We start from the raw sequence: 24,889 nt of genomic DNA on the forward strand, positions 1-24,889 counted from the left end.
TTAGTGTATGGCGCACGAATTTTTCCTGCCACTAAATATGCCGCTCTACAAAATTCCTGCAGGTGGCGCTACTGGTCAAGAACACACTGGCTAGTGCAGGAGACCTAAGACACATCGGTCCAATCCCTGGGTGGGCAAGGTCCCCTGGAGAAGGAAATGGCAACCCACTCCAGTATCCAAGACTGGAAAATCTCAGGGACTGAGGATTCTGACAGGCAACAGTCCATGAGGTCACAAAGAGATGGACAGGACTGAATCCACTTAGCATGTATACAAGATTCGAGCAATCATTCAGGTCCACAAAGCATACTCAGGCAGGAAATCTGGGCTCCTCTTAAGTCATCAAGATAATCCCTTTAGGTCTTGTCCATCTAGACTTTCTCAGGCCCAGGGATTCTTCTGGATTCTTGCCTGCTAGCACATTGGAGTCCCAGGGGGCATTTCCAGTCACCATCTGCCATGGAAGTGCTGCCCTTGGGTTCCTGATTCACCCAGATTGCCAGTGAACTGTCATGAGGTGGGCTGTACACAATCCTGTGCTATGGCATACATAGCCTACTTGAAAACTACCCTTCCTGTGCACTGGTGGTCTTGGTCACAATTAGGTACCTTATTCCACATCCCATTGGGGAATTGTCCAGGAGGTCTTACTGCTCAGAGTTCACCGACATGCTATGGACCAACAGGATTTCTGCTGATTACTTTACTGGTGGCTTTTAAAACTAGAGGTATTTTGGTCACAGCACCAGGCTTGAGCATATGACCCTGAGCCCTCACAACTAAAGTATCTCAGCTCTTTCACACACAGAACTTACTAACAGCATGGGAGAACTAATGAAATATCAAGTCAACAATGTGTTTCCTCCTTAGGGTCTGTTGTTCCTTAGGGTCCAGAATTGTTTTGCTTCCCTATAGACCTAAAATGATTATGTCACTAGACTGACATTGTGATACAGAGATCACGGCCTTTGCAGTCATGAGCCTGGCCTGGCCTTGGGGATGGTCCTCATCTATCCTACTTGAAAGAGAACCTAGAACCATTTCAAACATGGAATTCCATACTCATTGTGTCCCTGGGCACCTTCCTAGCAACATCTGGTCCCTGCATCTAAAGTTCCACCTGTCTTTATGGCACTAGCCCATTCATCAGCTGGAGGATCAGATACACGTCACATCATCACCTTAGTAGTGACCGTGAAACTCACAGCCAGAACTCTAGGTCCCTAAGGCTCTTCTGCCCACCTTGGGTCCAGGGCCCTCTCACCGAGGGAGCACTTCTGGACATGTTCTGCCCTGGTGCTTGTTCCTTGTGGGTTCTTTCTGAAGTCAAGAACTCGAGCACTGAGCTCCAAGAGAACACACACACGCACTGTCCTACCCCAGATATAAGGCACACACTGCCCTAAGGGTAATCATCCACCCAGAGATCTGGGGCAAGGGACCTCTTTTCCCACTGCATCTTGATCTGGAAGTGCGTGGGAAATTTCTTGGCACTGGAGTTTTTGCTAGCTAGGGTTCCAGGTTTCCTTCTGGGCCCACATTTTCATGTTTGTGACAACCAAGGTTACTTGGCACCCTGTCTCCCCTCCTTAGGTGGAGAACCGTTGGGATCACAGCACTATCATTGCACGTGAACTGAGAGCTTGGTACCTAGGGTATCTGGAGTTCTCTCGTTCATGAGCTGTCCCTCGTGCTGGTGCCCAGGATAACCTTCCTGCCAACAACCTGACTGCTTAGCAAGGTTCTGATGATAATTAATGCTCCTACACTATTCTCACACGATGGAACCCCAGGATCTTCCAACTGGGTTCAGAGTAGAACAAGGTCTTTAAGTTTCGAGGTATTTCAACCTCTCATGTCTGGGACATTTCCATGCCCCTCGCTGATACCACAGGCATTACTCCTAGAAGACATCTGCTGCACAGCGGGCCCTTTAAGTGAGACACTGCCTGCATCGAGGGCTCCCCTGGGCCCTGGACAGAGCCTGTGCTATGGAATATAAAGCCCCATACTTGTAAAATGCTGTTACTTAACACCCATTTTGGAACCCACACTCTGTCACATAAGTGTCAGAAGGGCCTTCCTCACCATGGAATTTTGGGGTAGTTCCTATCTAAGATGCACTAATATGCTTGGGGCCTGGCGCTTTCCAGCCAGCTGTTTAGCTGTCTAGTGTTGAAATGGGAGCACTTTCACTCACAGTACCTGACACATGCTGAGGTAAAGTGGGTGATGTAGGTTCTGGCGCTGAAAGCATTTCGGCCACCTTTCCCCTGCTGTCTACCCAAGCACACACTGCAGCCATAATGAACCTTTCACAACAGATATGGCTCCTTGTTAGGGTTCTCAGGTTCTTTCTAGCACGGGGTCTTCTAGCATGCTTAGGAACTGAAGGTATTTTGGCCACAAGGCTTCCTGCATGGTTCAGAAAGAAGAACTCATCCAGCCTCTGGTCAGACCTAGCTCAGCTCCACAGTTTGCACATCACCTTTGCACAATCACCCTACACTTGGCTGTGGTACCCAGAGCCCATCGGGCATGGTTTTCCATCCCGATATCCAGTACAAGGAGTTTTCTGGACAGTTGCACGTGACGCACTTCTGGTGGCCCTGCCCTGGTGCTGAGTTCTGGGGATACTCGCAGAGACCAGGCTGTGTGTGCACTGTGTTCTACAAGGACCACAGGCGGCCTGGTCCTGTGGAACACACAACCCTGTGTTCCACTTATCTAGAGCCGTGCTGCAAGACTGCCGCGTTTACATCCTGCCTTAATCTGCACAGTGCACCAGGGACTGTTCTGGCCTCCAGACTTGCTGCCAGCCTGGATTCCGGGTTTCCTGCCAGCTCCCCGCCTGTGTGCAGCCTGGAGTGCTGGGAACTGTGTTGCACTCTTAAGGGACCAGACTGCTAGTGGACGCCAGAAGGAGAGCACTTCCCCTCATACCACTAACAACCTGCAGAGCAACTGCGGGCCTGGTGTTTCAAATGAAGCACCTCTGTTCACAGTACAGGCTTCAGTTACTATGAGCCATCATCGGCACTTCCAGCCCAGGATGATGAATCCTCTCACACTCCATTTCTCACCCCTTAGGGTGACAACAACATGTCCATTCACTAAGGTTTTGGAGATATTTCAGGCTCCCAATCACACTTGTTTGGTAGGCGCCTCCTGTTACTCTGTCTGCAGGAGGAGACATTTGGTTTGAGTCCGTCATGATTTCCTAGGCCCTGGGACTCTTCTGGATGTGAGCTTGCCCCTCACTAGTGCCATGGCAGGCAGTTCAGGACATCATATGCCCGGCATGGTGCTTTGGGGGCTCAATTTCGAACTATACTTCTGAAAACCTAGGATCTCCTTGGCCAAGAAGAAATCTGGGCTGTGGAATATGTGGCCCTACTATGCACCATACTTTGCAGTATGCCAGTTCCTATGGTCCCATTTGGGCACCTTGCGCCACACATGTTAATAACGTGAATGTCCTTCTGGCTCTAAATTTCTAATCAAAGCCTGTTGGTGTGCTGGGCACCTGGGAGATTTCCAGCCACCAGTTTTCCGAATGGCTTGTTGAAACCACAGCATTTTCAGTTATAATACAGGCTTCACTCTGGAATAAACTGGGCATTTGCAGTTAAAAATCCTGAGCCGCTTCAGCCACCACACTTCCCCACAATGTGGGTGCACTGATGAATTTTCTGATAACCAGTGTATCCCCTTGCAATGCTTCCAGGTTCCTTCTGGCCTGGAGTTATTCTGCTTGCCTTAGGAACCAAACTTTCTTGCCCCAAGCCTGATAGTGATACAAAACCAAAAACCTTTCTGGTTATGGAAAGGCATGGGAAACTATGGTCCTTACTGTCCTCAGCTATACCATTTGAATTGCAACCTAGAATCCCTTTGTCAAGTGTCTTTGCAGAAGTTATTATACACAGCACATTGGGATCACCATCTACCCTAGAACCCAGAATTCCAGGTCTCCTCAGATCTACTAGTTGGCCTGCATGTTGCGCAATTGTGTACCCTTCTCACCATCACTCTTCTTGTGGAATGTATAACGTATAGCCCTTGGACAATGTGTCCATCTGAATCTCTATGTCCCTAAGGGCTCATCCAGAATGTGCTGTCCAGGGTGCTGGAATCCCAGGAGCACGTCCAGATTCTGTTAGCCTAGAAAGGGAAAAGTAAAAGTGTCAGTCGGTCAGTCCTTTTCAACTCTTTGCAAAACCATGGACTGTAGCCCCCCAGGCTCCTCCATCCATGGGAGTTTTCAAGCAAGAATACTGGAGTGGGTTGCCATTTCCTTTTCCAGGGGATCTTCCCGACCCAGGTTTCAAACCTGGGTCTGTTGCATTACAGGTAGATGCTTTACTGTCTGAGACATTAGCCTTGATGCCAGGTCATTTTTGAGACCTGCCTCTCTGCACACTGGGTTCTAGGAGAGCTCATATGGACACGAGCCTTGTGCGGTGCTCTAATGCGGTGCAAGGAGGCTCTTTTCACCACTGCATCTCCATCTGTGCTGTACCATAGGCAACCTTTTGCTCACTCTTACTTTCTAACATCTAGAGTTCCAGGTTTCCTATTGGACTCCAGCCTTTGTATGCTCTGGAGATTGCAGGATTCTTTTCTACATGACTGTTACCTGTGACTGCAATGAGAGCATTTAGTTTATGGCACTTGCTTCCCAAACAGGAGTGGAGAGCGCTTCAGGCCTCCAATCAGCTCACAAGCTGGACAATCATGAACGCTCTAGGCCATCGTCTGCCCCTTATGTGGGTGGTTTAAGTGCCCCCAGTTTGCAAACTATATTTTGGTATGTGCATAGTAACTTTCACTAATTACCACTTTGGTGATTCTTTCCTTTTCTGATTTTTTTCACACTGTGAACCCAGAAGACTATAGGCTAAATAGACTCTGCTCATGGGCACCAGTCTGACCACATGTTGGAAACCAGGGGAACCTTTCAACCACCCTACAGCTCTCCAGATACAGCATGAAAGACCTGGGCCAACACCAGCCTGTCCATCAGTGGAATCCCATTGGCCTTGGACCATTAGGCTACACACTGGCAAAGGAACTTAGGGCCCTATTGGTAACCGAAACCCTTGCATGGTACTGCTTCTGGGGCCCTTTCTGAAGAAACCCAAGTGCAGTAAAATCCACAACTCTTACTTGGCCATCAGCAAGCTAGCACTCCCTGCCTCAGTCCACCTCCCTCTTTCTGACCCCAGAACTCTACTGGAAATGTACCTGCCACCTTGCTGAGCCTGGGTGCACTTCCAGACTCTCTCCACCCTGGCGATGGTGCCCTAGATGTCCCTTCTCTGACCATATTGCACACAAACTGTGGTCCAGGGTAACTAGATGGTAGCCAGTGCAGCAGAACATGTGGCTCCTCCTTCCTGGGCAGTAAGCATGTGGGCACCTATTAATTACATCATGCCTGTGCAGCTGGAAACTGTCCGACCTCCAAACCCTCCCTACCAGCTAGGGATGGGGATGCCTTCCACTCCAGTCTGTGTGCATGCTGAGGTATCGAGGGTTCTTAGGCACTCAGGCTGCCCATCTGCTATGGAAAGGATAGCATTTTCAGTCACAACCATGGCATCCCACAGAGGTAGCAGGAGTTGTTCAACCTTCAGTCAGCTCACAAGTTTGGGAAACACAAGCTTTTTCGGCCACTATCTCTCTTTCGGGCAGATGCCCCTGGAACGTTCCTACCAGAAACCTGCCCGCTTGTCAGGGTTCCATGGATCCTTCAGGCCACCAGGTATTCCTTATTAAGGCAGAAACCCAGGCAACACATACCAGGCCATCAACAGGCCTTTCGGTCTGGCAACATCTTTACCCATCAAACATCTGGACTCTTACCGCTTCACTGGGGTCATGGGAGAGGGGCATAGGGCTGTGGAGCAACTTGTGGACATCATATGCCCAGACATTCTGCACTTGAGTCCTTTTGGCAAAAAGATTTACCGTGCACGACTGTGCCAAGGCCCCTGCCTAAAACCCTTGCTGTGCAACATGGTCCTCTTAGACATAAACTTCCAGCTGCCTGGATCCCTTTTGGCTGCATCCTGTTGTACTGGTGTCATGAAGGCCCTTTCAGCACTAAGCATTTCAGGGAAATCTTTCTGCTCACAGTTGATGCTGCAGACCCTGAGATTTTGGCTTATGTTTGCCACACTGGTCAGAATTCCTTTTGGTTCAGTAACTTGAGCCATTTCACCCACCATCCCTAACTCTCCACCCCTATCCATCTAAGGACCTGCCAACCACCAGTTTACCCCTCACTATAATTCCAGAGGTCCTTCTCACCCAAAGTCATCAAGAAAGTATATACTCTTGAGACCATCTCCTTTCCCCTAGGCTGTAGAAACCAGAGATTTGAGGCATCTAGCGCTCCTGGAATCCTTCCAGACAGGTGTGGTCCAGGGCACTGGCACTCTGAACCACTTTCAGACACCTTCTACCCTGGTGCTGGTGCCCCACAGGTCCTTTAAAACAGTGCTGCTCATGTAGTAGGTTTCAGAAGAGCCCTTATGGGAAACAGCCTGCTCTAATGCTGAGGAATATATGGCTTTATAGGCAACTACCTATTGAGAACACTGCTGCAAAGGGCTCCTTTTAGCCACCACACATTTTTCCAGGCAGTGCTCCCCCAAAACCTTCCAGCTGCCAGACTTCCTGCCAGCAAGCAATTCGGGAATTCCCATTGGCCCCTAGTCTGTATGTATGCTGAGTCTCAGGTTTTTAGTGACCAGAGGGTCTGCCTGTGATGGAAAGGAAAGCACCTGGTCATGGCACTAGCCACTGGGTCAATAGGTATAGGCCTCAACCAGTCTAAGTCAGCAAACTAATGAAGTAAGATCCCTCTGGGCCACCATCCACCCATGCAGATGTGCTCCAGAGTAAACTTCCAGCCACCAACTGGCCTCCCGCATAAGATTCTGTGGATTCTTCACATCCCTCTGTGGATACATGGGATCCTCCTACCAGCATTTCAGTAGGAGGTGGCTTTTACAAGCTTTGGGCCCAGCAAGCCATCTGCTCCCTCTTACATCCCAATACCCTACTGTGTACGTGCCTGACACATCAATGATGCCTTGGTGGGGTACTTCCGGACACCATGTCCCCTGACATTGTTGTCCTGGTGACCCTTTTGGCAAGTAAACTGTCACTTCACTTGGGTCCTGCAAACTGAGTTAAGAATCCGTGCTGTAGAATATATGACCTTACCAGAAAGCATACTAACAGCTTGCTGGTGCCTGAGGTCTCCTTTGGCCCCAGTACTCCCATTCTGTTAATGTCATGAGGGCCATTCCAGCCTTAAATGTTTTCGTGAGGTCCTTCCTGCTCACAGCCCCTATGGGAATCACAGGTTGTCAGTTCAGTTTGACCACCCGCCTACTGTTGAAACTGGAGCACATTCGTTTGAGGTATATATCCCTGACCGAGATACACCAGGTCCTTTTCACTAAGGGATTTTGGGCCTTTTCAGCCACCATCCATCACCTGGGCCATTTCATCTATGGAATTTGAGCCCTTTAGGCCACCATCATTCACCTACAGCTCAGGTGCCCAGTAGGATCACCGACCACCAACAGTACCCTTGCTCTAGAGTTCCAGCACTATTTCTGCCCTGCTATCAATCATGTCCCTGGGAACCGAAGGTTCTTATGCCACAAACCTGTCCCTGTGATTCAGGATTCTAGGACCCTTTAAGTGTACAGTTAGGCCCGGCTGTGGTGACCAGTTGCTCCTCCAGTCCTCTGCTAGCTCATGTGTCATGGCACTTTGAACTGCTGCAGTCACTGGTCTACTTGCTAGTGTCCCTGGGGACATTCTGATCACCAGTCCACCCAGCATTTAGGGTTCCTACACATCTTATGGCCCCAAGTCTCACTGTTATTTAGGGGTACTCTACCCTTGTGACCATCACCCTCCCAATAGGGCACAGAATGTGGAACATTTAGTGCATCTCATCCATTTTGATCAGGAGGAACCTAGGGGTGTTCCTTCAGAATCATGCTGCCCTGGCCACTGGCACTCAGAGAGGACTTCTGGACATTCTGCTCTGGTCCTGGTGGCCTGTGGGTCCTTTCTTAACCACGGTGTCTTTGTGTAGTGTTCCAGGAGAGCCTTTAGGTACACTAGCCCACACCTTTGCTTTGGAATTGAGTTCTTTGTTGGCAACTACCCTTTCGGAAATCAAAAGCATGGGGCTACTTTTTGCCACTTTAACTTCATCAGGGTGTTGACCCAGGAAATCTTCTGGCCATGGCACTTGATGCTATTTAGGGTTCTGGATTTTCTACGGGCATGCTCTGTGTGCATTAAGGGTTTATTGGTGACCAGCCTGCCTGTCTGAGGTGGGAAGGAGAATATTTTCAGTCACAGCACTGCCACCCTGCAAGGGAATTGTGAGCCCTCCCAGCCATCAGTCAGCCCTCAAGCTCAGGTGGCCTTCATGGCTACCATCTGTCTCTTACATAGGTGACTGAGGAAATCTTCCTGCCAAAAACCTGACCACTCACTGGGGTTCCAGCAATTATTCAGGCCCCCATATTGTCTTTATGCAATGCTACCATGAGTTCCTCTTACACGGTTTTCAGAAGGACTAGCTCTTTTTGTCTTTGTCATTCTCTCTTTCTCAGTCCCCAGGATGCCTCTGGATACCAACTTAATTTTGGGCTGATGCCCGGGTGAGCACTTTCAGACACCATCTTACCTGGCATTACTGTCCTGGGGGTCCTTTTGTGACTGCCTGTGTACTAGAACACTATGGACTAAAGTAAGAATTCAAATCGAGAATATACGTCCCTATTGGGAACCATTCTTGTACTTTCACGTTAGTGTCATGAGGACACTTATGTTCCCATAAATTTCTGAGAGTCCATCCTGCCCACAGTACATGGTCGTGTCTGGGTCCCAGGGATTTCTGGCCATTAATTTGCCTATCTGCTACTGAACCCGAATCATGTTCTGTCACAATTTAGGACGCTTTCTGGGATATCATGGGCCTTTTCAGATCCAGAATCTGAGACTTTCAGACACCATCCATCCTCCTCTTTCCCGAACCCCCACTTCCCCTGGGTTCTCACTTGGTTACCCAGGGAAATCTTCCAAACACCAACATGGCCTCTCACTAAGGGTTCAGGGCTCCTTCTGGCCTGTAGTTATCACATGTACCCAGGAATCAAATGTGATTCTGATATTAGCCTGTCTGTGTGATGGCGAACCCAGAACCCTTATGGTCACCAAACAGGCCTGGAACTGGGTAACTGATGGCCCTTTCAGTCTTTAGCTTCTCTATTTTCAATAGACCCTATAATCCATTGGCTAAAGGCCTCCCATCAGACAGTGTCTCTGGGGACCTTCCAATTAGTATCTGGCCCGGCCTCTGGGGTTCCCTATGTCCTTATGGACCACAGACAGAATGCAAGATGAGGAACCATATATCTTCTGACCACCATCTGCCCTGCAGACTGTGGAACCCAGAGTCAATTGGGAATCATTTCTAACATGGATGTGGGTTTCATGGCATGAGCCATCCAGGAGCGCTGGCATGCTACGGGCACTCCTGCACTGTATCTGCCCTGGTACTGGTGTCTTGGGGCTTCCCAGGTAGCTCAGCTGGTAAAGAATCTGCCTGCAATTCAGGAGACCCTGGTTTGATTCCTGGGTCGGGAAGTTCCCCCTAGAGAAGGGATAGACTACCTACTCCAATATTCTTGGGTTTCCCTGGTGGCTCAGACAGTAACGAATCCACCTGAAATATGGGAGACCTGAGTTTGATTCCTGTGTTGGGAAGATCCCATGGAGGGCATGGCAACCCACTCCAGCATTCTTGCCTGGAGAATCCCCATGGACAGAGGAGCCTGGTGAGCTACAGATCATGGAGTCGCAAAGAGTCAGACACAACTAAGTGACTAAACACACACTGGTGTCTTAGGTGTGCTGAGACCAGGCTGTCCACTCACTAGCTTCCAGAAGATCCCATAAGGACATTAGCCTGCTTAGTGCTTTGGAACACAGAAGCCTATAAGCAAACATCCATCCAGACGTCTGCAGCAATAGGGCCCTTCTGCATCACTGCACCTCAACCTGGTATACCTGGAAAACTTCTGGCCTGCAGAATTCTTGGCAGTTAGGGTTCTGGGATATCCACTGGCCCCCAGTGTGAATTTCTATTGAGGAACCAAGGGTGCTTGGACAACCAGCCTGCCCTTCTGCAGTGAAAAGAGACGATTTCCCCCTCATGGCACTAATACCCACCAGGTGGAACTGTGAGCCTTTCAGGCCTTCAATTAGCTAGCAGCCTTGAGATCACACTCTTTTGGCCACAGTCTGACCTCTCATGGATGCTGCAGCAATTTTTCCTGCTGCTAAATTTCCCTCTCTCCAAGGTTCATAGCAAATACTCTCTTTCAACAACACAATAGATGACTCTACACATGGACATCAGTAGATCATCAATACCAAAATCAGATTGATTATATTCTTTGCAGCCAAAGATGGAGAAGCTCTATACAGCCAGCAAAAACAAGACTGGGAGCTGACTGTGGCTCAGATTATGAGCTACTTATTGCAAAATTCAGACTTAAATTGAAGAAAATAGGGAAAACCACTAGACCATTCATATATGACCTAAACCAAATCCTTTATGATTATATCATGGAAGTGACAAATAGATTCAAGGGATTAGATCTGATAGACTGCCTGAAGAACTATGGACAGAGGTTTGTAATAATGTATAGGAGGCAGAGACCAAAACCATTCCAAAGAAAAAGAAATGCAAGAAGGCAAAATGGTTGTCTGAGGAGGTCTTACAAATAAATGAGAAAAGAAGAGAAGCGAAAGGGAAAGATACACCCATCTGAATGCAGAGTTCCAAAGAACAGCAAGGAGAGATAAAAAAGCCTTCTTAAGTGAATAATGCAAAGAAACACAGGAAAATAATAGAATGGGAAAGACTATAGATCTCTTTAAGAAAATTAGAGATACATAGGGGAACATTTCAGATAAAGATGGGCACAATAAAGGACAGAAATAGTAAGGATCTAACATAAGCATAAGAGATTAAGAAGAGGTGGCAAGAATACAGAGAACTGTACAAAACAGATCTTAATGATCTGGATAACCACAATGGTGTGGTCACTCATATAGAGTCAGACATCCTTGAGTATGAAGTCAAGTGGGCCTTAGGAAGCATCACTAAGAACAAAGCTAGTGGAGGTGATGGAATTCCACCTGAGCTATTTCAAACCCTAAAAGATGATTCTGTTAAAAGTTCTGTACTCAGTATGCCAACAAATTTAGCAAACTCAGCAGTGGCCACAGGACTGGAAAAGGTCAGTTTGCATTCCCATCCCAAAGGAAGGCAATGCCAAAAAATACCCAAACTACTGCACAACTGCACTCATTTCACATGCTAGCATGGTAATGCTCAAAATCCTTCAAGTTGGGTTTCAACAGTATGTGAACTGAGAACTTCCATATGTTCAAGCTGGATTTAGAAAAGGCAGAACAACCAGAGATCAAACTGCCAACATCTATTGGATCAGAGAAAAAGCAAGATAATTCCAGAAAAATATCAAATTCTGCTTCATTGACTACACTAAAGGCTTTGACTGTGTGGATCACAACAAACTGTGGAAAATTCTTAAAGAGATCAGAATACCAGACCACTTTACCTGCCTCTTGAAAATCCCGTATGCAGGTCAAGAAGCAACAATTAGAATTGGACATGGAAAAATGGAGGTTCCAAATTGGGAAAGGAGTACGACAAGGTTGTATATTGTCACCCTGCTTATTTAACTTATATTCAGAGTATATCATGTGAAACGCTGTGCTGGATGAAACACAAGCTGGAATCAAGTTTGCTGGGAGAAATATCAATAACCTCAGATATGCAGATGACACCACCCTTATGGTAGAAAGCGAAGAGGAACTAAAGAGCCTCTTGATGGAGGTGAAAGAGGAGAGTGAAAAAGATGGCTTAAAACTCAACATTCTAAAAACTAAGATCATAGCATCTGGTCCCATCATTTCATGGAAAATAGATGGGGAAAAAATAATGCAGACGGTGACTGCAACCATGAAATTAAAAAAAAAAATCTTGCTCCATGGAATAGAAGCTATGACAAAACTAGACAGTATATTAAAAAGCAGAGACATCACTTTGCTGACAAAGGTCTGTATAGTCATAGCTATGGTTTTTCCAATAGTCATGTATGGGTGTGAAAGTTGGACCATAAAGAAGGTTAAACATGGAAGAATTAATGGTTTTGAACTGTGGTGTTGGAGAAGACTCTTTTGAGAGTCCCTTGGACAGCCAAGAGATCAAACCAGTCAATCCTAAAGAAAATCAACCTCAAATTTTCATTGGAAGGACTGATGCTGAAGCTGAAGCTCTAATACTTTGGCTACCTGATGGGAAGAGCCAATACACTGGAAAAGACCCTGATGCTGGCAAAGATTAATGGCAGGAGAAGAAGAGCAACAGAGGATGAGATGGTTGGATAGCATCTTTGATTCAGCGGACATGAATTTGAGCAAACTCCAGGAGATAGTGATGGACAGGGAAGCCTGGTGTGCTGCAGTTCATGGGGTAGCAAAAAGTCAGACAAAACTGACTGACTAAACAGCAACAAAGTTCAGGCAATCCTTAAAGTCCACAAACCTCAGGCAATAGAAAGATGGGCTCCTCTTATTAAGCCATCAACCTGATGATTATCCCTTTAGGTCTATGTCCATCTAGAGTTTCTCAGGCCCTGGGACTCTTCTGCATTCTTTCCTGCTATCACATTGCAGTCCCAGAGGGCATTTCCAGACACCATCCACCATGGAACTCCTGCTCTGAGGGTCCTGATTTAGCCACATTCCCAGTGAACTGGCTGCATGGGCTCCCCCCAAATCTGATGATATGAAATATATAATTGGAAACCATTCTTACAGTACCCTGGTTGCCTCCATCACAATTAGGCACTGTAATCCACATCCCATCAGGGAAGTTTCCAAGAGATCTTACTGGTCAAAGTTCACGGACATGCTTGGGACCAGGGTAACTTCTGGCAATTACTTTACTTTTCTGGCAATTACTTTTAAAACTAGAGGTCTTTTGGTCACAGTACCAAACTTGGGCACATGTACCCTGAGCCCTCATGGCTAAGGAATCTCAGCCCTTTCAGACACTGTACTCCCCAACAGCAGGGATGAACCAATGAACTTTCAGGTCAACAATGTGTTTCGTCCCTTAGGGCCTGGTGTTCCTTGGAGTCCAGAATTGTTTGGCTTCCTTGCAGACCTAAAGTCATTAGATCACTAGACTGACATTGTGATGCAGAGATCAAGGCCTTGGCAGCCACTAGCCTGGCCTCACCTTGGGGATGGTCTTCAACTATCCCACTTGAAACAGAACCTAGAATCCTTTCAAACGTGGAACTCCGCACCTATTGTGTCCCTGGGCACCTTCCTAGCACCATCTGGTGCCTGAATCTAGAGTTTCATGTATTCTGATGGCCCTAGCCCATCCATCAGCTGGAGGATTAGATACACTTCACATCATCACCTTCTTAGTGGCTGTGAAATTCACAGCCTGAACTCTAGGTCCCTAAGGCTCTTCTGGCACCGTTTGGTCCATGGCACTCTCACAGAGGGAGCACATTGCAGACACCATTAGCCTGGATGCTGGGTTGTTTTTGAAAACTGACTCTCTGCGCAGTGGGTTCTAGGAGAGCTCATACGGACACTGTGGTGTAAGTAGGCCCTTTCATCACTGCATCTCCATCTGGGCTGTACCACAGGCAACTTTCCACTCACTCTTACTTTCTAACAGCTAGAGTTTGGGTTTCCTATTAGACTCCAGCCTGTTTATGCTCTGGGGATTGGAGGATTCTTTGGCTACATGCAAAATGGACCGTTCCCAAGGCCAGGCCTGGCTAGTGGCTGCAAAGGCCCTGATCTCTGCATCACAATGTCAGTCTAATGACCTAATGACTTTAGGTCTGCAGGGAAGCCAAACACTTCTGGACCGTAAGGAACACCAGACCCTAAGAGAGGAAATGAGAGCATTTAGTTTATGACACTAGCTTCCCAAACAGGAAGGGAGAGCTCTTCAGATTTTCAGTCAGCTCAGAAGCTAGAGAATCATAAGCCCTCTAAGCCATCTTCCGTCCCTCATGTGAGTGCCCCAGCAAAGCTTCTTCCCATCTTTCTAGGGCTCCAGGGATCCTTCAGGTCCCCAGATTTTCCTTAAATGATGGAACTATAGGGTCCTCCTAGTAGGCTATCAGCAAGAGGAGGCATTTCTGTGTGATTTAAATTGTGCCCTCTCAAGTTCTGGGACTCTTCCTGTCACCTGCTACCTCGCTGGTGTTGTGGATGGAACCTCTGGACACCACCTGCCCTGTGGGCCCTTCTGGTCTCTAGACTGCCCGTGCACTAGAGTCCCATGTACACTTAAAGACTCTAGCTAGATCTCATGCTATAGCTCATATGCACCTTTGGCTCCTGTTACTACCACTATTTTAGTGTCAAAGCAACTTTTAGGATTTCCTTCCCGCCCATATTCTCCTGGCATGTTAGTGGCCTGGAGGTATTGTGGCTGTCATTTTGCAACTCTGGTGTTGAACCAGAGTATGCTCAGTCATAGTTCAGACCACAGCTGTGTTATCCTGGGCCCTTTGGCTCAGGTGTCTGAGTCCCTTTGGCTACTGTAATTCCTGCCATCCCCACCTGCAGGTGCCCTGAGTATCCCTCCAACCACCCTCAGGTCTATTCTGACCTCTAGAAATCTAAGGTTCTTCTGGACATGTGCCAACCAGCATGCTGGTATTCTGGAACACTTTCAGACATGTTTTAACCTTGCACTCATATGTTATAGGCCTTTCTGAGACCAGCTGCTTGTGTACACTTGCCCACTGCAGCACTGCGAAATACAGGGACTTACTGGAGTCATCCTTCCAGCAGCATGGCACTTCAGGGGTCCCTTCTAGTCAGTACACCTCCAGCGTGCTACCAGTCTTCCTACCATCTAGGGTTAAGATATTCATAAATGACCTCAGCCCTTCCTCAGGCTGAAGAACCAAGGGTTCTTTGGCCACCAGTATAGGACGTTTTGGACCTTGGTCAGCCCACAAGCTAATCAAAGCAAGAAACAGTTTGGCCCATCAAAAACCACCAACAAAGTGAAGTCTAGCACCAGATGCCTTCACTAGCAAATTCAACCAAACATTTAAAGAATTTACACCAGTCTTTCTCAAACTCTTCCAAAAAATATGAGAAGGAACACTTAACTCATTATTTGAGGTCAGCATTCAGATATTAAAGTTGAATGAAGGCATCACTAGAAATAAAATTAGAAATTAATATCCTTTATGAATATAGATATAAAAATCTTCAACAAAATACCAGCAAATAAAATACAATATGATTAAAAGCATTAAAAATTATATACCATGATCAAGTGGCATTTAACCCAGAAATGCAAGGTTGAATATAAAATCAATCAATATAGTATCAATACATCACACTGATATAACCAAGGGAAGAAAATACATAATCATCTCATTAGACACTGAAAAGGCATTTGAGAAAGTCTGATAATCTTTCATGATAAGAACTCTCAAAACACTAGAAATAGAAGGGAACTACCTCAACATAATAAAAGGCATTTATTAAAAACTCACAGTTAATAACAGACTCAATGCTGAAAGGCTGAAAGCTTTCCTACTATGGTCAAGAACAAGTCAAGGATCCCTATGTTCACCATTGCTATTTAACACTGCACTACAACTTTTAGCCAGAGAAATTAGGCAAGCAAAATAAAGAAAAGACATTTCAGTTGGAAATGAAGAAGAACTGCTCACAAATGACAAGATTTACATGTAGAAAATCCCAAAGAATACAGAAGAAAATTATTACAGTTAATTAAAAAATTCAGCAAAGTTGAAGGGTACAAAATCAACACATGTTTCTAAATCAGAAATGAAAAATCAGAAAAGAAAATTAATATAGCAATTTCATTTATAACAGCATCTAAAAGAACAAAATACCTGACAATAAATTTAACCAAGGAATTATACAATGAAAAACATAGAACAATGCTGAAAAAAATTAAAGAAGGCCTAAATAAGTAGAAAAATATTCCTTGTTCATGGATAGGAAGATTTAATATAGTCAAAATATCAATACAGGTTTCCCCTGCTATCTGAAAGTGGAGTGTCCTATGAAACCTTTTGTAAACTGAAATGGTGTTAAGCAAACAAGCAATTATCTGAGGACACATCTTGCTAATGGATGCACAAAATAAACTGAGATAAAGCAGAGATACTCACAGACACAGTTCATAGCTAGGGCAACTTGATGCTGAGTATATTTTCCAGGAAAGAGCTTGGTGGTGTCACTCTTGATGCTCAGGGTGCATGCTGCCTCTATAACCACTCCCTGCAAAAGAAGTGCTAAATGCTATTTTTGCTTTTTGCCTTTTTTTGTAAAAGAAAAAATTCTCTTCAGATTTCTTTTGGTTAGTGAAAATGTAGTTATTTCCTAAAAGTGAAGTGGCAAAAACTGAACTTTTGAAAAGCTGGGGATACGTTTACTACCCAAAGCAATACACAGATTCAATGCAATCCCTATACATACTTAAACATTTCTTTTTTTTTACAGAAGTGCAAAAAGCAAACCCCAAGTTCATATTGACATGCAAGGGTTGGGGGTTTCTGTATAACCAAAACAATCTTGAAAAAGATAAACAAAGTTGTAGAACTCGCACTTCTCAATTTTAAAACTTACTGCAAAACTAATCAAACCAGTGTGGTGCTTACATAAGGATAGATGTATCGACCAACAGAATAAAATTAAGAGTTCAAAAATAAACCCATACATCTATGGCCAACTGCTTTTTGACAAGGGTGGCAAGTACATTAAATGGGGAAAGAATAATCTCTTCAACAGATGGTGGCTAGGAGAACTGGATTCCCACATTCAAAAGAATGAACCTGGACTCCTACTTCACACCATATACATAGGTTAACTCAAAATGAAGCAACAACTTAAATGTTAAAACCATAAAACTCTTCAAAGAAAACAAAGATAAATCTTTATGACCTTGGATTCAGAAATGGGTTCTTATAAATAACACCAAAAGCATGAGCAAAAAAAGAAAAAAAAATAAATAATGGACTTAATCAAAATGAAAGATTTTGGTGCATCAAAGCACATCATCAAGAATGGGAAAAAGACAATCTATGGGATGGAAGAAAATATCTGGAAATATAGGTTTTAATATCTAAACCACATAATACCTACAACTCTACAACAAAAAGGCAACCAATTAAAAAATGATTAAGGGACTCAGACATGTCTCAAAAGAAGATATACAACTGGCCAATAAACACATGAAAAGATGTGCAACATAATTGGTCACTAGGGAAATGCAATAACCTCAGATATGCAGATGACATCACCCTTATGGCAGAAAGCAAAGAAGAACTAAAGAGCCTCTTGATGATAGTGAAAGAGGAGAGTGAAAAAGTTGGCTTAAAGCTCAACATTCAGAAAACTAAGATCATGGCATCTGGTCCCATCACTTCATGGCAAATAGATGGGTAAACAATGGAAAAAGTGAGAGACTATTTTCTCAGGCTCCAAAATCACTGCAGATGGTGATTGCAGCCATGAAATTAAAAGACACTTGCTCCTTGGAAGAAAAGCTCTGACCAACCTAGACAGTATATTGAAAAGCAGAGACATTACTTTGCCAACAAAGATCTGTCTAGTCAAAGCTATGGTTTTTCCAGTAGTCATGTATGGATGTGAAAGTTGAACTATAAAGAAAGCTGAGCACTGAAGAACTGATGCTTTTGAACTGTGGTGTTGGAGAAGACTCTTGAGAGTCCCTTGGACTGCAAGGAGATCCAACCAGTCCAACCTAAAGGAAATCAGTCCTGAATATTCATTGGAAGGACTGATGCTGAAGCTGAAACTCCAATACTTTGGCCACCTGATGCAAAGAACTGACTCATTGGAAAAGACCCTGATGCTGGGAAAGCTTGAAGGCAGGAGGAGAAGGGGAGGACAGAGGATGAGATGGTTGGATGGCATCACCGACTCAACGGGCATGAGTTTGAGTAAGCTCCAGGAATTGGTGATAGGGAAGCCGGGTGTGCTGCAGTTCATGGGGTCACAAAGAGTTGGACATGACTAAGCAACTGAACCAAACTGAGGGAAATGCAAATCAAAACCATAATTATATACCTCTTTATATCCATTAAGAGGGCTGTAATTTTAAAAAAAAACCAGAATAAGTGTCAGAAAACACGTAGAAAAATTGGAACCCTCATACCTTTCTGGTGGTGGTGGTTTAGTCACTAAGTTGTGTCCAACTCTTGTGACACCATGGACTGTAGCCCGCCAGGCTACCTGGGGTTTTTTAGGCAAGAATACTGGAGTGGATTGCCATTTCCTTCTCCAGGGGATCTTCCCAACTGAGGAATCCAGCCCAGGTCTCCCACATTGCAGGCAGATAGATTATTTACCAACTGAGCTATGAGGGAAGCCTAAAGTCCTACCTTTCTGAAATGTAAAATGATGTAGCCACTGTGAAAAACAGTTTGGCAGTACCTCAAAAAACTACACATATAATTAACATATAGCCCAGTAAATCTACCCCAAGGTGTATAGCCAAAGGAATTAAATGCAGATACTCAAACATATACTTGTATATGCCAGTGTTCTTTGCAGTATTATTTGCAATAGCCCAAAGGTGGAAACAACCCAAGTATCCATCAACAGATGAACAGATAAATTAAGGATGGTATATACATACACTGAAATATTATTTGGCTATAAAAAGGAATGAAGTTCTGATGCATGCTACAACATGGATGAACTTTGAAAACATTATGCTAAGTGAAATAAACCAGCTACAAGAGGACACATGTTGCATGATTCCACTTATGTGGATTACTTTCAGTACATAAATTCGTAGAGACAGAAAGTATAATAGAGGTTACCAAGGCTGGGGCAGGGGAATAGGAAATTATTGTTTTTGTTTGGGATGGTGAAAAGTTCTGGAAGTGGATAGTAGTTATGGTTGCACAACACTGTGAATGTGCTTAATGTAACTGAAATTTAAAATGGTTAAAAGAAAAATTTTATGATATATATTTTTAACCACAATTTTTTAAAATTAATAATGTGCTATACAAAAAGCCATTAAAATGTACACTTAAGGGTGTGAATTGTATGGTATGGGAATTATATTTCAATATAGCTGTGTTTAAAAAAAAGATAGTTTTGAAGATCTTAGGTAACTAAAAACATTTATGCTAAATTATGTTAATGAATAGATATTCAGTAAATATCTAGATCATTATAAATGAGATAAAATACTGAAAATTAATTGCTGGGCATAATTTTAATGGTGTATATATTTGGATTCATTAATGAACATGCTCATTTTTTTCCAAGTTGAGAAATTTTACCAGGATATATTAATAGCATTAAATCCTTTGAAAGTGAAAGTGGCTCAGTTGTGTCCGACCCTTTGCGACCCCATGGACTATACAGTCTCTGGAATTCTTCAGGCCAGAATACTGGAGTTGGTAGCCTTTCCCTTCTCCAGGAGAATCTTCCCAACCCAGGGATCAAAACCAGGTCTCCCGCATTGCAGGCAGATTCTTTAACAGCTGAGCCACAAGGGAAGCCCATTATATCCTTTATGTGACTATAAAAAGTCGTGAAATGTTTATCTGTAAGCTTTGCTAGCCATACGGCATGCTTGGGGCTGGTACACGGGGATGACCCAGAGAGATGTTGTGGGGAGGGGAGTGGGAGGGGGGTTCATGTTTGGGAACGCATGTACACCCATGGTGGATTCATGTCAATGTATGGCAAAACCAATACAGAATTGTAAAGTAAAATAAAAAATAAAGAACGAAAGAAAGAAAGAAAAAACAAAACAAAACAAAACAAAAATACTAGTGAATGACAGACAGTTCACAATTAGCCACTTTTAAGTTTTTTCTGTATAATAGAAGTTACCAATTATTAAAATTTTTAATTAATATATTGCATGCAAGGTATAGAGAATATGTTATTATTAAGAAAGAGAAATACTTTTGTCCTAAAATAAAAGAACTGGTTGTTCCAGAATGAAAAAGTGTTAGTCAAAACCCAAAAGGATATAAAAAGTTGTAAAATGTTCATGGGTGGGGAAATTTGTGGTCCAAGCTAGCTAAGGTTGATAAATTTATTAATAAGATTTTAAAAACAGCTTTAATATCAAATATTATACTGATGAAAAAGTAGAATTTGGTTCTCTTGCTGTTAAATGACACAATTTTCTTATTGTTTTGCTCTTAAGAGGTTACTTAAGGTTTTTCTTTTTCTTCTGGTAATCCGCTTTGAAGGCAAATAAGCTGTCTTATTAGAATAATTTCCTGTCTTATGTTGACTTCACCATACCCTTGATTATTTAACAAAACAAAGTGTTCTCACTCTTAAAAGAAGTAAAGTTTTTCACAATCATGTTAACTCCAACATTTATTTTAAAAATTTCTTATTATCACTTGCATAAAATAGGTAGCCAAGTACCATTTTTCACTGACCCATGATCTCATTGAATTAAATGTTCAAACCTCCTGACAAATTCTGACATTTCATCCTCGTAGAACTGAATCCTAAATGTCATCTTTTGCACCTAAAATTCCCTGGAGGAGGGCATGGAAACCCATTCCAGTATTCTTGCCTGAAGAATCCCATGGATAGAGGAGCATGGCAGACTACAGTCCATAGGGTAGCAAAGAGTTCAGCACAACTGAAGTGACTTAGCATGCATGCACCTAAAACTGTCTTTGAATTTCCCAAAGGCCCCTGGAAAATCACAAAGGATTCTTTTTTTCACCTTGTAATATGAGTTGCTATAAATTATTAGGATTTTTGATATGTTTTGGGAAGTATTGTCAAATCAGAATACTTAGCCTTCCTGAAGCTAAATATGTATGGGTAAAATGTTATTAATATAAATATTTAAGAAATTACATGAATTTACTAGAGATTCATCACTGTCCTTGCTGTCAGTGATGTTTCAATTTATCAGAGTCCTGGTACTGTTTTTCTTGATATTAGACAACAATAGTATTATGTTATTATTGATAATTTCAGTTATTTTTTAAAGTGTTCCCTTGGTCACAATTTAACTTCTTAAAATTAAATCCTGCTTCCTTGGTAGCTCAGACGGTAAAGAAACTGCCTGCAATGCAAGAGACCCGGGTTTGGTCCCTGGGTCAGGAAGGTCCCCTGGAGAAGGGAATGGCAACCCACTCCAGTATTCTTGCCTGGAGAATTCCATGGACAGAGGAGCCTGGGGGTGGGAGCGGGGGCTACAGTCTGTGGGATGGCAAGAGTCAGACACGAATGAGAGACTAACATACACACATGTTCTACGCCAACAGTTTTCAACTGAGAATTTCCATCACTTGTCTATGGAGTTTTATTAACATGTTCAGGACCTACTTCAGTCTTAATATTCTTTACTTAATGTTTTTGACATATTCTTGGTATATTCTAAATAAATGCTTGATGTATTCTTGGTATATTATGTCTTGGGATTATTACTTGTTACATTTGAAGGCTGTTTTTCCTCTGTAAGCATTATATACACTCATTTCATAAATTATATATCCACTCTTCTTTGAGAATAGGGCTGTTATGTTTATATTTGTCTAAAACCTTTTTGATATGACTATTTTATGTTGCACGCCACAAAATCAAATTTCCTGGTTAAATGCATTATTTTTATAATGAACTCTCATCAGATCATTCATTTTGAAACTCAGCAGTAATAAGTTAACCACAGCCATTGTCTTCTGTCAACCACAGATTGTTTTCTTTCTTTCTTTTCTTTTTTTTTTGTTACTCTGGTGCTTCCCTGAAAGCACTTGCCACCAGCTACAGGCCAGAATGCTTATCGTATACGAAGGATTGTCTCAGAGAGCCACGGAAAAGGCCTATGCCAGCTGGGTATTCTTAGGCACAGGCTTCTAATGGCATCACTTAACTCTGAGGCCATACCAATGCAGGATCAGGCTTTCCAGAATCCTAGTAGACAACCAGATGGGTTCATGAAACTGATAACCCAAAATCAAGTGGAACAAGAATTAATTACAGAGGACTGAATGAAGTGATGAACGATGATTATAGGTTTTGTTAGGAATATTGTTGCTACTTTAGTGTTCTGTTTTCTGCATGTAAGCTATTTCTAACTCATAACAATTTAGCAGACTATACTTTTGTAAGCAGAAATGAAACATTTATCTTTCTCTTCCTGATTGATCCCTCTAAAATTCAGAAACTCTTATTGAGTATTCTCATTATCATGGCAATATTGGTTATGTGCATAGAATCTATCCTCCTTGTTAACAGAGCCTAATTGCAAACATTGGTTATGCAACCAAGGCTTTTTCTGGAATGTCATATTTGAGAATGAGGTTCATTTAATATGATACGACTAGAAACTTTAAAGAAAAGGAACAAAGGTTGACTTTATGGAGCAAATGCTTATAAAGCGCTCTTAAGAAAATTGGCCTGATATGTTATATACAGGCTTCCACCTTTATAAATGAGTAGGGAAAATCACTTGCTGACAGGCAAGGAGTCTTGGGGTATTTTGTTGATCTCAGGAAAAGAGGGATGCACCCAAATCTACAGGTAATGAAGGTAAAATGTGATGGCAAATTCTTGGCTTGGCTTCCTATCCTCAAGAGGCTTTTACATTCCAGTCTGAGATTCCTTGTGAAAACTTGCAGCAAACTAAAAAAGGCTTAGGTACAAAATCATTATTTCTGTTTCTATGTAAATAATCAGGCCAGCTCTAATGAGATCAGCTTTATTTTGTGATCAAGAATAATATTTCTTTGATATTATGGTTGCTCAAAGGGGGAGGGGTGACAGTAGAAAAATAATGTTTCTGAAAAGGTACTCAACGTCACTAATCATTAGGGAGATGTAAATCAAAAGCACAGGGAGACATCATCTCACACCTATTGGAAGGGCTATCATCAAAAAGATAAGAGATATGTCAATCTATGCCAAAACCAATACAGAATTGTAAAGTAAAGATTAAAAATAAATAAATAAATAATTTTAAATTAAAAAAAAAGATAAGAGATAAATGCTCTTAAGGTTTGAAGAAAGTGAACCCTTGTTTACTGTTTGTATGATCGTAAATTGGTACAGCCACTATGGAAAGTATGGATGTTCCTCAAAAAATTAAAAATAGAACTACCAAATGATCCAACAGTTCTACTGCTGGGTATATATCTGAAGGAAAGCAAATCATTATGTTGAAGACATGTCTGTACTTCCATGTTCATTGTGGCAATATTTACATAGCCAAGACATGGAAACATCCTAAGTGTCCATCAACAGACAAATGGATTAAGGAAGTGTGGTATATACATACAACAGGATTGTATTCAGTCACAAAAAAGAAGGAAATTCTGCCATTTGTAACAACACATGGACGGTCTTTGTGGGCGCTATGCTAAGTGAAGTAAGTCTGACAGAGAAAGAGAAACACTATATGATCTCACTTATATGTGGAATATTAAAAAAACTTCATAGAAAAATAGGTCAGATTTATGGTTACCAGAGAGCAAGAGGAGAAGGGGGTGGCAGAGGATGAGATGGTTAGACAGCATCACTGACTCAATGGACATGAGCTTGCACAAACTCTGGGAGATAGTGAAGGACAGGGAAGCCTGGCATGCTGCAATTTATGGGGCTGCAAAGAGTCAGACACAACTTACCAACTGAACAACAATAATGGTTACCAAAGGTGGGGGTTGGGGCTGAGTAAATTGGATCAAGGTGGTTGAAAAGTACAAATTTGTAGTTATAAGATATGGAAATGTAATGTACAACATAATGACTATAGTTAATACTGATGTATGGTATATTTTAAAGTTGCTAAGAGAGTAGATCATAACAGCTCTCATCACAAAAACATTTTTATTCTATCTATATGAGATGATGGACAACTAAATTCACTGTGATAATCATTTGACAGTATATGTAAGTCAAGTCATTATGCTGTATACCTTAAAATTATACAGTGCTATATGTCAATTATATCTCAATAAAACTGAGAGAAAAAACCAAATGAGATAAACACAATTTTTGATTACGTTTCAATAAAAAAAAAGTATAACACATCCGTCTGGGTTATCAGTTTCTGGTCCTGTCAGTTGTCTTTGAGCTATTTCTTACCTCTTTGTAAATTGCAAGTAACTGATGGATATGCAAATTTCATCTTGTCTGATAGAGATTTAATTGACTTTCTCTCCCACTGTGGAAGAACCATTTTTGGCATTTACCTGTAAACTGGAATAAATTCTATTATGCTGTCCAAACTGTCAACCTGTACCAAACTTTTCCATCTTTCAGTTTCTTTCAATACTTGGCTATATATCTTTCCAAACTAACATTTCCAGGTTTTCTCTCTCCTACTTTGGCATCAACAAGAACTAAAACCTCACTATCAGATCCTTATGCTGACTCTAGGTGCTTCATAGCTGGCCTTTTCTCCAGGATCTGAAACAGCAATGTTTAGCTAAAGGCAGACCAACTTAATATATACCTTGAAGGATTCATCACTGTAGTAGACTATGCGAGCCTGCTAAGTCACTTCAGTCCTGTTCAACTCTGTGCGATCCTATGGACTGTAGCCTGCCAGGCTCCTTTGTCCATGGGCTTCTCCAGGCAAGAATACTGAAGTAGGTTGTCACTGCCTTCTCACCAACCATCTTGGGTCCAGGGAAAATGAGCGCCCTTTGAATCACCATGCATCCACCATCTCCCCATCGCAACCCCCCCGCCCCCCTCC

Source organism: Oryx dammah, unplaced genomic scaffold (assembly GCF_014754425.2).
Source record: "Oryx dammah isolate SB20612 unplaced genomic scaffold, SCBI_Odam_1.1 HiC_scaffold_23, whole genome shotgun sequence".
Lineage (NCBI taxonomy): Eukaryota > Metazoa > Chordata > Mammalia > Artiodactyla > Bovidae > Oryx > Oryx dammah.